Source organism: Penaeus japonicus, unplaced genomic scaffold (assembly GCF_977035675.1).
Source record: "Penaeus japonicus unplaced genomic scaffold, GWHDUDI00000001_assembly GWHDUDI00000006, whole genome shotgun sequence".
Lineage (NCBI taxonomy): Eukaryota > Metazoa > Arthropoda > Malacostraca > Decapoda > Penaeidae > Penaeus > Penaeus japonicus.
Genome location: NW_028234408.1, coordinates 11,529,333 through 11,541,585, shown reverse-complemented (window position 1 = coordinate 11,541,585; position 12,253 = coordinate 11,529,333). Strand labels below are relative to the sequence as shown.

The 12,253-nt window shown below is 33.4% G+C and overlaps 6 non-coding genes across 6 annotated transcripts; all 6 read left to right on the top strand.

The window, feature by feature from the left end:
• The first annotated feature begins 716 nt into the window (after positions 1 to 716).
• On the top strand, positions 717 to 790 carry TRNAI-AAU (transfer RNA isoleucine (anticodon AAU)). Its single transcript has one exon. It is a non-coding gene; the product is annotated as a tRNA-Ile (tRNA).
• Positions 791 to 2,484: 1,694 nt separating this feature from the next.
• On the top strand, positions 2,485 to 2,558 carry TRNAI-AAU (transfer RNA isoleucine (anticodon AAU)). Its single transcript has one exon. It is a non-coding gene; the product is annotated as a tRNA-Ile (tRNA).
• Positions 2,559 to 3,453: 895 nt separating this feature from the next.
• Positions 3,454 to 3,527, top strand: TRNAI-AAU (transfer RNA isoleucine (anticodon AAU)). The gene has a single exon. It is a non-coding gene; the product is annotated as a tRNA-Ile (tRNA).
• Positions 3,528 to 6,636: 3,109 nt separating this feature from the next.
• Positions 6,637 to 6,710, top strand: TRNAI-AAU (transfer RNA isoleucine (anticodon AAU)). The gene has a single exon. It is a non-coding gene; the product is annotated as a tRNA-Ile (tRNA).
• Positions 6,711 to 8,935: 2,225 nt separating this feature from the next.
• Positions 8,936 to 9,009, top strand: TRNAI-AAU (transfer RNA isoleucine (anticodon AAU)). The gene has a single exon. It is a non-coding gene; the product is annotated as a tRNA-Ile (tRNA).
• A 2,923-nt stretch (positions 9,010 to 11,932) lies between these two features.
• On the top strand, positions 11,933 to 12,006 carry TRNAI-AAU (transfer RNA isoleucine (anticodon AAU)). The gene has a single exon. It is a non-coding gene; the product is annotated as a tRNA-Ile (tRNA).
• The last annotated feature ends 247 nt before the right edge of the window (positions 12,007 to 12,253 follow it).

The window sequence follows — 12,253 nt, the reverse complement described above, 5'->3', positions numbered from 1 at the left end:
TACTTAAAGGAAGATAACAAAATAGATAAGACTGAAGGAAAAACACTCCCTTTACTCATTTTATTTTGATAGTTTTGTTTTAGAAGATAAATCATTTCTGCGTAAATATAAAGAAACAGACCTCTTACATATGTAATGCTGACAAAGATGACAAAAATATCAATTTCTGATTCTTTGAGCTTAAAGGTTTGGTCATATATAAAAGTCTCCTTCACTATTTTCACTCTTCGTTCGATGGAAAGAAGAAGGAAAGAGAGAGAGAGAGGGAGGCAAAGAGAGAGGAGGGAGGGTGGAAGAAAGAAAGAGGGAGAGAGAGACGGCGGGAGGGAGAGATAATAGAGCGAGATGACGGAAAGGAAGAAGAATGGGAGAGAGATTTATGCTCATTGACGCATTATGCATATACTTACTTATATGATCCTTCATAAGCTAAATATTTTCCATTTGAACTTGATGGATGAACCTTACATCGTGTTATCATTCCAATTAATACACAGAATCACCTTTTAATCTTGTTGTCGAGGGACTGAACGTCAATGGTTTTTTTTTTTTTTTTTTCCTATTTTAAAGAGAAGAAAGGATTGTATGTATAATATAAATACGATTTACAGTATGCGGCGTATGAATTGTTAGATTGCAATCATGGATTCTCAACCACTTTCAATAACACTTGCTGATTGACAATATAGTTCTAGAAGCACAACGGTCGTACTGCTGGCCTGTTAGCTCAGTTGGTTAGAGCGCCGTGCTAATAACGCGGAGGTCAAGGGTTCGATCCCCTTACGGGCCAAGAGGAGGAGTAGGAAAGTTTAGTTTGACCAAGGGCGCGACACCTTCAGAAATTGTTAAGATTGTAGTTTATGTCTTCTAACAACAGCAACGTAGCATTAGCTTTAGTTTCCTATTTTCAGTTTCTTTTGACAAATCCACTTCTATTATTACGGCTTAACAGTATATATTCCAAAGAAATCAAATATAAACTCGCTATTTTATGCTGTTTGACTCTATATCATATTCTATCTACAGTATATTACAAATAAGGTTTAACTGTCACCTAATACCTATTACCTCTATTTCAAAATAGATGATGGGAGATCTCATGAACTTGTAAACATCCTTTTCAGATTATATTTTCAGTTTAATTATAACCTATGTACCAAAAACCTAAATTTGTAGTGTGAGGTTTACGTAAATTTCAAAGATAATCTAGAGCGAGTGATGTCGCCGCATAAGTTCCCAGAGATCTTCTGAGTCGTCATGCATGTATTAGTCAGGAAGGAGAGAGAGAGAGAAGGAGGGAGGGAGGAAGAGAGAAAGAGGGAGAGTAAGACAGAGGGAGGGAGAGATAACAGAGAGAGATGACGGGAAGCAAGAAGAGCGATTTAGAGAGAGATTTATGCATATGATTGGAAAATACCAGTCTTATACTTGATATGATCTTTTATGTGAAATATTGAAATAAACGATCATATATACTCAGGCCAGCCTTCATGATGACCAAGTATTTTACTTATTTTTATTTTTTTTTTTTATGGAAAACCCTTTGTACTTGAAAGTATTTGGTACACAAACCTTCACTTGCTAAATACTTTCCATTTCAACTTGATGGATGAACCTTATATCGCGTCATTATCATTCTAATTAATTAATACGAAGGATTGCCTTTTAATCGTGTTGTATACGGCCGAGGGACTGCACGTCAGTGGCATAAATTGTTTTTTATTTCCTATTTTTGGGGAAGAAGTGTGGAATGAACATCTTAATCGAACAATAAATGTGTCATTCAGGTCTCGTGTCTGTGTGACAGCCTCTCGTTATACAAAATATTGTTAGTCACTCGGTGCTTTTACCTTGCATATTGTTGGGGATGTATTATGCCAAAGCCACAACAGATGCATGTACAGTAAAGGCTTCCTTGAACAATGCGCGTTGGAATTTGTGTTTGTTTCCGTGTGTGTAATATTTGAATCAACATAGTTACACACTACACAAAAATTAACTACAGAGTGGCTTCAGGGATATTGAAGACAAAGATCACTTCACAGTTTGTTGATTAAACATACATTGTGATTTTCCTGTTAGCTATACGTGATCACTGACAGTTTATCGCATAGTTGTTTGTGTAGCAATGAAAAAAAGGAAGAAAATGGAAATATATTAGCTGAAACGATGAATTAAAGTTCCATGACTGTACCAGATAAGTGTAGCCATAATCCGTGCTTCATATCATAATGATGAATCATAGAATAATTTACCTTTCTCTACCGCATACCGTAACTCTTTTTCATTATTTGCTTTCAAAGTTAATCTTAAGAATTAACTGTTGTGGGTTTGATTGATCAGAGAGGATTGTATGTGCAATATAGATACGTTTTACTGTGTGTGGCGTATAAACTGTTAGATTGCAATCATGGAATCTCAGTCACTTTCAATAACACTTGTTGATTGACAATATAGTTCTAGAAGGTCATCAGTCGTATTGTTGGCCTGTTAGCTCAGTTGGTTAGAGCGCCGTGCTAATAACGCGGAGGTCAAGGGTTCGATCCCCTTACGGGCCAAGAGGAGGAGAAACAAAGTTTATTTTGACCAAGGGCGCGACACCTTCAGAAATTATTAAAATCGTAGTTTATGTCTTCTAACAACAAGTATGTCGTATTAGCTTGTAGTTTCCTATTTTTCAGTTTCTTTTGATAAAGTGAAAAGTAATGCATCTTCTATTACGGCTTAACAGTATATATTCCAAAAGAATAAAATATAAACTCGATATTTTGTGTAACAGTAGAGGTTGTGATAGTAACAGAAGTACTAAATGTAGTAACGTATCTAACGCTAGCAGGGATACTGACATGGCTTTTTCAACATGTTTCCTGAATTTCAGCGTAGCCCAACTTTGCATGTGCATGTCGCATGTCTGCGGGCCTACATGCCAGTTTTCAGTTACATTCCTTCTTGTTGCCTTTCGTTATCGTTTATATTGTAATATTCTCGATACATTTGGAGGTTAAGGAGCTTATAAATATGATAAAATGCTCGCTGCTTAGATAATCTTATTCAATATTTTGTAATATGTTGAACAAAATAAGAAGTAAAAAACAAGAAAACGCAGAAAAGAGAAAATGTTCCATTATCATTCCTAACTTTTTCGATTCAAGAACTGGCATCATATTTTTTAAAATAAAGTTCCGTTTTTCATCGCGGCGTTAACGGAAGATAACAAAATAGATAAGATTGAAGGAAAAACACTCTCTTTACTCATTCTATTTTGATAGTTTTGTTTTAGAAGATAAACCATTTCTGCGTAAGTATTCTTAAGAAGCGGGCCTCTTACATACATGGAGAGGACGGAGGGAGGGAATGATGATAGAGCAAGATTGAAATCATGGATTCTCAACCACTTTCAATAACACTTGCTGATTGACAGTATAGTTCTAGAAGCACAACGGTCGTACTGCTGGCCTGTTAGCTCAGTTGGTTAGAGCGCCGTGCTAATAACGCGGAGGTCAAGGGTTCGATCCCCTTACGGGCCAAGAGGAGGAGAAGCATAATTTATTTTGACTAAGGGCGCAACACCTTCAGATTTTAGTTTGCACGTCTTTTAATAACAACAACATAGCATTAGCTTTAGTTTCCTATTTTTCAGTTTCTTTTGCCAAAGTGAACAGAAACGCCACTTCTTTTACGGCTTAAGAAATAGGTTTAGCTTTCAAAATAGATTATGGGAGATCTTATAACCTTGTAAACCATTTTCAGATATTTTCATTTTAATTATAACCTATGCACCAAAAACGTAAATTTGTAGTGTGAGTTTTACGTAACTTTCAAAGTTGATATAGAGCGAGTGATGTCGCCGCATAAGTTCCCAGAGATCTTCTGAGTCGTCATGCACGTATTAGTCAGAGGAGATCTTTTCGTTAGAAAAAGTATAGATTATAGAATATAGATTCTTAGATTACAGTATATACACAATGTATGTGTGTATATAAATGATTGTTCTCATGAAAGTTCATGAATAAATCAAGTTATTCAAAGTGAATGAACGACTTTCTGAACTTCATCTTCTTCTTTTATTCAAATTAATTATATGCTTTCCATTCTAGCTTCGCTGGTGATATTACAGCTTCATGGTAAATTAAGTGTTTCTAAGTGGCTATCTGATATATAACAATTCTCATGTATAGTTTTGCTACACAGAAGTACAGGAAGAACATGAAAAATCGTTGCTGAAGTAGAAGTAACAGCAACTACATTAGCAGTAGCGGTTATGATAGTAATAGTAAGAGAAGTAGTAAATGTAGTAACATATCTAACGTTAGAAGAGATACTGATATGTCTTTTTCAAAATGTTTCCTGAACTTTAGCGTAGCCCAACCTTGCATATGCGTGTTTAATTTCTGCGGGCCTACACGCCAGTTTTCAGTGAAAAGTGAAAGTGAAGTGAAAAGAAACGATCTCCTATTACTGCTTAACAGTATATATTCCAAAAGAATAAAATATAAACTCGATATTTTCCGTAGCAGTAGAGGTTGTGATAGTATTAGTAAGAGAAGTACTAAATGTTGTAATGTATCTAACGCTAGAAGGGATACTGACATGGCTTTTTCAACATATTTCCTGAATTTTAGCGTAGCCCAACCTTGCATGTCGCATGTCTGTGGGCCGTTACGCTAGTTTTCAGTTAACTTCCTTTTTGCTGCCTTTCGTTTTCGTTTATATTGTAATATTTTCAATACATTTGGAGGTCAAGGAGCTTATAAATACCATGATAAAATCCTCGCTGCTTAGATAATCCTATTCAATATTTTGTAATATGTTGAAGAAAATAATAAGTAAAAGAAATAAGAAAACGTAGAAAAGAGAAAATGTTCCATTATCATACCTAATTTTTCCGAGTCAGGAACTGGCATCATATTATTGGAATATTTCAGACTGAATTCCAGTACAAAGGCTCAATTTCTAATTCCTATTATCTTGCTCTGTGTGAATTCGTAAATTGAGAATTGTTTACTGCATTGATGGATACTTTTTAAGAAAAATTCTCATGAACCTGGCATTAGACAGAGAAAGACAGATAGAGAGGAAAAAAAGAGGGATAGAGAGAGATTTGTCATAACAGGGAGAGTAAAGACACATAAATGAGTGAGGCACATGGCGAAAAGAAGAACAGAAAGATAGATAAACGATAACAAAGGAAATTTAAGAAACCCGTGAGAAGAGAAAATTTGTAATCCAAAATCAAGTTCCGTTTTTCGTCGTGGCTTTAAATGAAAATGAAAAATAGATAAGGTTGAAGGAAAACACTGTCTTTACTCATTTTATTTGGATAGTTTTGTTTTAGAAGAAGATAAACCATTTCTGCGTAAATATTCTAAAGAAACGGAGCTCTTCCTTATGTAATGCTGATAGTGATGACAAAACTATCAATTTGTGATTCTTTGAGTTCAAGGGTAGGATCATATATTAAAATCTCCTTCACTACTTTCACTCTTCGTTCGAGAGAAAGAGGAAAGAGTGAGAGAGAGAAGGAGGAGGGAGGAAGAAAGAAAGAGGGAGAGAAGGACGGAGAGAGTTTGAGAGAATTATGCTCGCTAATTCAATATGCATATGCTTGGAAAATACCAGTCTTATACTTGATATGCTCGTTTATATGAAATATTAAAATACACGAGCATATTATACACAGCTTATCCTCCATGATGACCTAGCATCTTTAAATGCAAAATCGTTTGTAGTTGAAAGCATTCGGTGCATATGTAATCCTTCACATGCTAAGTATTTTCCATTCGAACTTGATGGATGAACCTTATATCGCGTCATTATCATTCCAATTAATACGTAGGATTACCCTTTGATCGTGTTGTAAATTGTCATAAATTGTTTTTTATTTCATATTCTATAGAGAAGAAGTGTTGAATGGACATGTTAATTGAACAATAAACATGTCATTCGGGTCTCGTGTCTGTGTGACAGCCTCTCGCAATATAGAATATTACTAACTAGTTGGTGCTTTTACCTTGCATATTGCTGGGGATGTATTATGCCAAAGCCACAGCAGATGCATGTACAGTAAGGACTTCTTGAACAATGCACGTTTGAATTTGTGTTTGTTTGTTTTCGTGTGTGTAATATTTGATTCGACATAGTTACACACTACAAAAATATTAACTACTGAGTGGCTTCAGGGATATTGAATCGAAAGATCACATCACAGTCTGTTGATTAAGCCTACACTTTGATTTTCTTGTTAACTATACAAGGGCAGTGACAAGTTTACTGTATAATTGTTTGTGTAGCAAAGAAACAATAGGAAGGAAATGGAAATATATTAATTGAAACGATGAATTTACTTTCCGTAACTGTACCAGTTATTTGCAGCCATAATCCGTGTTTTATATCAAAGAAAAATTGACCTTTCTTTACCGCATACCGTAACTCTATCTCATTAATTACTTCCTAAGTCGATCTTAAGAATTAACTGTTGTGGGTTTGATTGATCAGAGAGGATTGTATGTGCAATATAGATACGTTTTACAGTGTGCGGCGTATGAATTGTTAGATTGCAATCATGGATTCTCAACCACTTTCAGTAATACTTGCTGATTGACAATATAGTTCTAGAAGCACGCCGGTCGTACTGCTGGCCTGTTAGCTCAGTTGGTTAGAGCGCCGTGCTAATAACGCGGAGGTCAAGGGTTCGATCCCCTTACGGGCCAAGAGGAGGAGAAATAAAATATATTTTGACCAAGGGCGCGACACCTTCAAAAATTGTTAAAATCATAGTTTATGTTTCTTTTAACAACAACTATGTTGTAATAGCTTCTAGTTTCCGATTTTTCAGTTTCTTTTGATAAAGTGAACAGACACGCATCTTCTATTACGGCTTAACAGTATATATTCCTTAGAAATGAAATATAAACTCGATATTTTGTGTTATTTGATTCTATATCCTGTTCTATCAATATTACAAATAAGGTTTAGCTTTCACCCAATACCCATAACCTCTATTTATAAATAGATGATGGCAAATCTTATGACCTTGTAAACACCCTTTTCAGATAACATTTTCAGTTTATTCATAACCTATGCACCCAAAACTTCAATTTGTAGTGTGAGATTTAAGTAACACTCATAGATAATCTAGAGCTAGCAATGTCGCCGCTTAAGGTCCCAGACATCTTTTGAATCGTCATGCATGTAATAATCAGAAATCTTTCTTTACAAAAATTGTGAATTATAGAATAAAGATTATTAGATTACAGTATATACACAATGTATGTGTATATGTATGTGCATATATACATATATATATATATATATATATATATATATATATATATATATATATATATATATGTGTGTGTGTGTGTGTGTGTGTGTGTGTGTGTGTGTGTGTATACATATGCACATACATATGCATATATGTATATATATATATATATATATATATATATATATATATATATATATATATATATATATATATATACATATATGCATATGTATATACATATATATATATATATATATATATATATATATATATATATATATATATATATGTATATATGTACATAATATATATATATATATATATAATATATATATATATATATATATATATATATATGTATATATACATATATATATATATAATATATATATATATATATATATATATATATATATATATATATATATATATATATATATATATATTATATATATATATATATTATATATATATTATATATATATATCTATTATCTATCTATATCTATATATATATATATATATATATATATATATATATATATATATATATATATATATATATATATATGTATATATATATATATATATATATATATGATTGTTCACATGAAAGATCATGAATAAATCAAGTTATTCAAAGTGAATGAACGGCTTTCTGAAGTACGTCCCCTTCTCTTGACCTTTCTCTTATTCAAATTGATTGCATGCTTTCTATTCTAGCTTGATTTCGCTATGAGAAAGTTCGCTGGTTATATTACAGCTTCAGGTTAAATTAAGTGTATGTTTCTAAGTGGTTGTCTAATGTATGACAATTCTCATTTATAGTTTTCTTACATAGAAGAAAAACATGAAAATCGTTGCTGAAGTTGTAGAAGTAGCAGCAACTACAGTAGCAATAGAGGTTATGATAGTAATAGTAAGAGAAGTAGTAAATGTAGTGACGTATTTAACGTTAGAATGGATACTGACATGGCTTTTTCAACATGTCACATTCCTTCTTGCTGGCTTTCGTTTTCGTTTATTTTGTAATATTCTCAATACATTTGGAGGTCAAGGAGCTTATAGATATCATAATAAAATCCTCGCTGCTTAGATAACCCCATTCAATATTTTGCAATATGCAAAAAAAAAAAAAAAAAAAAAAAAATAGTAAAAAATAAATGACACAGAAATAGAAAATGTTTATATAATGTTTCCGAGTCAAGAAGTGGCATTATATATTTTTTTTAATCTTTCAGACTGAATTCCAGTATAAAGGAGCTTTTTTTAATTCATATTCTCTTGCTCTGCGTTTGTTTCGTAAACTGAGAATTGTTTCTGCATTGATAAATATATATTTTTTTTAAGATTAATTCTCGTGAACCTTGTATTAGAAAGAGAGAGAGGGGAGGGGAGATTAAGAAAAAAAGAGATAGAGACAGAGATTTGTCATGACAGGAAGAGTAAAGACACAAATGAGTGAGGGAGGCACATTGCGAAACAAGGAACAGAAAGATTGATGAACGATAACAATTTTAAAGAGAGCTAAGGATTGTATGTGTAATATAAACACGTTTTACAGTGTGCGGCGTATGAATTGTTAGATTGCAATCATGGATTCTCAACCACTTTCAATAACACTTGCTGATTGACAATATAGTTCTAAAAGGTCATCAGTCGTGTCGTTGGCCTGTTAGCTCAGTTGGTTAGAGCGCCGTGCTAATAACGCGGAGGTCAAGGGTTCGATCCCCTTACGGGCCAAGAGGAGGAGAAACAAAGTTTATTCTGACTAAGGGCGCGACACCTTCAGAAATTGTTAAAATCGTAGTTTATATTTCTTTTAACAACAACGTAGCATTAGCTTTAGTTTCCTATTTTTCAGTTTCTTTTGACACAGTGAACAAAAACGCCACTTTTATTACGACTTAACAGTATATATTCCAAAGAAATAAAGTATAAACTCGATATTTTATGCTGTTTGTCTCTATATCCTATTCTATCAATATTACAAATAAGGTTTAGCTTTCACCTAATACCCATTACCTCTATTTCAGTATCGATGATAGGAGATCTTATGACCGTGTATACACCCTTTTCAGATAACATTTTCAGTTTATTTATAACCTATGCACCCAAAGCTTGTAGTGTGAGGTTTACGTAACTCTCATAGATAGTCTAGAACGAGTAACGTCGCCGCATAAGTTCCCAGAGATCTTTTGAGTCGTCATGTATGTATTAGTTAGAGATCTTTTCTTTGGGAAAAGTAAAGATTATACAATATAGCTTATTAGATTACAGTATATAAACAATGTATGTATATCTATACATACATACATATATATATATATATATATATATATATATATATATATATATATATATATATATATATATATATGTTTGTTCTCATGAAAGTTCATGAATAAAGCAAGTTATTCGAAGTGAATGAACGGCTGTGTGTGTTTCTAAGTGGCTATCTAATATATGGCAATTCTCATATATAGTTTTCTTACACAGAAGTACAGGAAGAACATGAATAAGCAGTTGCTGAAGTAGTAGAAGTAGCAGCAACTACAGAAGCAGTAGAGGTTGTGATTGTAATAGTAAGAGAAGTACTAAATACAGTAACTATTTAACGTTAGAAGGGATACTGACATGGCTTTTTCAAAATGTCTCCTGAATTTTTGCGTAGCCCAACCTTGCATGTGCATATTGCATATCTGCGGGCTTACACGCCAGTTTTCAGTTATATTCCTTCTTGCTGCCTTTCGTTTTCGTATATATTGAAATATTCTCGATACATTTGGAGGTCGAGGAGCTTATAAATGCCATGATAAAATCCTCGCTGCTTAGATTATCCTATTCAATATTTTGTAATATGATGAATAATAAAAAAAAATAAAAAAAACGCAGAAAGAAAATGTTCCATTATCATACCTTGTGTTTCCGAATCTAGAACTGGCATCATATTTTTGAAATATTTCAGTCTGAATTCCAGTATAAAGGCGCCTTTTCTAACTCATATTCTCTTGCTCTGTTTGAGTTTCGTAAACTGAGAATTATTCTCTGCATTTAGGACTATTTTTTTAAGATTAATTTTCGTGAACCTGGTATTAGGGAGAGAGAGAGAGAAAGAGAACTGGGGACTAAGAAAAAAGAGATTTGTCAGAGCGAAAAGAGGAACAGAAAGATAGATGAACGATAACAAAGGGAAAACAGGAAAGTTGTAATCCAAAAATCAAGTTCCGCTTTTCGTCGCGGCGTTAAAGGAAAAAATAAAATAAAATTGAAAGAAAAATACACCTTTTACTCATTCAATTTTGATAGTTTTGTTTTAGAGGAATATAAACCATTTCTGCGTAAATATTCTTAAGAAACGGACCTCTTACATATGTAATGCTGACAGAGATGACAAAAATATCAATTTGTGATTCTTTGAGTTCAAAGGTAGGATCATATATAAAAGTCTCCTTCATTACTTTCACTCTTTGGTCGAGGAAAAGAGGAAGGAGAGAAAAAGAGAGGGTGGGTGACAGACAGAGAGAGAGAAAGAGAGAGAAGGAGGGAGAGAGGAAGAAAGAAAGAGGGAGAGAAGGACGGAGGGAGAGAGAGATTATAGAGCGTGATGACGGAAAGGAAGAAGAGAGAAAGAGAGATTTATGCTCGCTAATTCAATATGCATATGCTTGGAAAATACCAGTCTTATACTTGATATGACCGTTTTTTTTATGATATATTAAATTACATGAGCATGTATACTTGTCCATGCCTCCACGATGACCTAGTATTTTTTAATGGAAAACCTTTGTACTTCAAAGTATTCGGTGTATATATGATCCTTCACATACTAAATATTTTCCATTTGAACTTGATGGTTGAATATGCAGGATTACCTTTTAATCATGTTGTATACGGCCGAGGGACTGCACGTCAGTGTCATAATGTTTTTTTTTTTTTTTTTTCCTGTTTTAAAGAGAAGAAGTGCTGAATGGACATGTTAATCGAACAATAAACATGTCATTCGGGTCTCTTGTCTGTGTGACAGCCTCTCGTTATATAGAATATTGTTAATCACTCGGTACTTTTACCTTGCATATTGTTGGGGATGTATTATGCCAAAGCCACAGCAGATGCATGTGTAGTAAGGGCTTCCTTGAACAATGCGCGTTGGAATTTGTGTTTGTTTCCGTGTGCGTAATATTTGATTCAACATAATTACTGACTACACAAAAAATAACTACAGAGTAGCTTCGGGGATATTGAAGGGAAAGATCACATCACAGTTTATAGATTAACCCTACATTGTGATTTTCTTGTTAGTTATACGTGATCAGAGACAGATTCACCGCATAGTTGTTTTTGTAGGAAAGAAAAAATAAGGAGGAAATGGAAGTATATTAGTTGAGACGATGAATTTAAGTTCCGGGACTGTACCAGTTAAGTGCAGCCATAATCCGTGTTTTATATCATAATGATGAAGCATAGAATATAATAATTTACCTTTCAAAGTCAATCTTAAGAATTAACTATTGTGCGCTTGTGTGATCAGAGAGGATTGTATGTGCAATACGTTTTACAGTGTGTGGCGTATAAGCTGTTAGTTTGCAATCATGAAATTTCAGCTATTTTCAATAACAATTGCTGATTGACAATACAGTTCTAGAAGCACAACGGTCGTACTGCTGGCCTGTTAGCTCAGTTGGTTAGAGCGCCGTGCTAATAACGCGGAGGTCAAGGGTTCGATCCCCTTACGGGCCAGGCGGAGGAGAAAGAAAATTTATTTTGACTAAGGGCGCGACACCTTCAGAAATGGTTAAAATCGTAGTTTTATGTCGTATTAGCTTGTAGTTTCCTATTTTTCAGTTTCTTTTGATAAACTGAACAGAAACGCTTCTACTATTACGGCTTAACAGTATATATTCCTAAGAAATTAAATATAAACTCGACATTTTATGTTTTTTGACTCTATATCATATTCTATCAATATTACAAATAAGGTTTAGCT